The sequence below is a fragment of the Bombus flavifrons genome, chromosome 5 (genome assembly GCF_040668555.2).
Source record: "Bombus flavifrons isolate JBK064 chromosome 5, iyBomFlav1_principal, whole genome shotgun sequence".
In the NCBI taxonomy this organism is placed as follows: Eukaryota; Metazoa; Arthropoda; class Insecta; order Hymenoptera; family Apidae; genus Bombus; species Bombus flavifrons.
The window spans coordinates 885,500-886,980 of NC_138446.1; the positions used below are offsets into that span (position 1 = coordinate 885,500).

General features: G+C 29.4%; 1 long non-coding RNA gene across 1 annotated transcript; it reads right to left on the reverse strand.

The window, feature by feature from the left end:
• LOC138179944 (uncharacterized) lies at positions 1-613 on the reverse strand. Its single transcript, XR_011173167.1, has 2 exons — positions 266-613; positions 1-154 (listed from the first exon to the last, which is right to left on the reverse strand). It is a non-coding gene; the product is annotated as an uncharacterized LOC138179944 (long non-coding RNA).
• Between the last annotated feature and the right edge of the window lie 868 nt (positions 614-1,481).

Sequence of the window (1,481 nt, forward strand, 5' to 3'; positions counted from 1 at the left end):
TATTTTTCTTATTACAATTTATTTATAATTACATACATATTTAAGCAGTACTATATTAATAGTTAAAACACTGAGTTTATACTTATACCTTGTCCGTGTATTGTTATAGTCCTATTCTATCTAATTTCAATGTGACCAGTTCACTCTGCCAGCCCTTAGTAGCCTATTTTGTAGGTGCACCCTTGGGGGTCATATAGAGAAATGAGAAAATATATGCATCCCATTCTATAACACTTTATTAGAGAGGGAGGGACTTATAAAGCACTATAAACGCATACTTACATGTCATAGTGTAACTGCTAGCAATCCATTATTTCCTTGCACACCTGAAATACTTGATTAAACTCATTATAATTATTAGTAACCAGAACAATCAAATGGAATAAATAAAACAATTAAGGAATTAATGAACAAATCGCAAACTGCAATAATACTATTCTATACTATATGCACAATATAGTTTAGCAACACATTCTAACATATCTGCTATTATGTTTTAACAATACTCTGCACAATACTCAACAATATTGTGTCCCAACATATCCATATTATGTTTTGGCAATACATTATCACAAATCTATATTCTTTTCTACAGTCTGTTCCATACTGAACAATACTGTCTTGTAACATATCCAGATTATGTTTGGCAGTACATTATAACATATCCATAATATCTGAGCAGCACTCTGTAAGATATATACATTATTTTAGGAATAGTAATATTTTAAAATACTATATCCCTATTAATATCCCTATTTATTCGAAACAATATCCTGCTTCTTAAACAGCCACTTTGTCCTCTACCATATGTATATAATATTTTAGCAATGCATTATCACATATCCATATTATTTTTCATAATCTGTTCCATACACAACAATACTGTGTTGTAACATATCCAGATTATATTTTGGCAATACATTATAACATATCCACATTCTTTTCTACAGCCTGCTCCATACTGAACAATACTGTGTTGCAATATATCTAAATTATGTTTTGGCAATACATTATAACATATCCACATTCTTTTCTACAGTCTGTTCCATACCGAACAATACTGTGTTGCAACATATCCAGATTATGTTTTGGTAACACATTATCACATGCCCATAATATCTGAGCAATACTCTGTAAGATATCCATATTAATCAAGAAATAGCAACATTTTCAAATAATATATCCCTATTAATATCTATATTTTTTCGAAACAAGGGCTTCCCTCTTAAACAGCAATTTAACCCTCTACCATAAGTATATAATATTTTGGCAACACATTATAACATATCCACAATATTTTTCACACTCTGCTCCATACTGAACAATACAGTGTTGCAACATATCCAGATTATGTTTTGGCAATACATCATAACAAATCCATAATATGTCTGGACAATACTCTGCAAGATATCCATATTAATTTAGAAATACTAATATTTAGAATTAAATAATGATATTTTGAAGTACTATATCCCTATTAA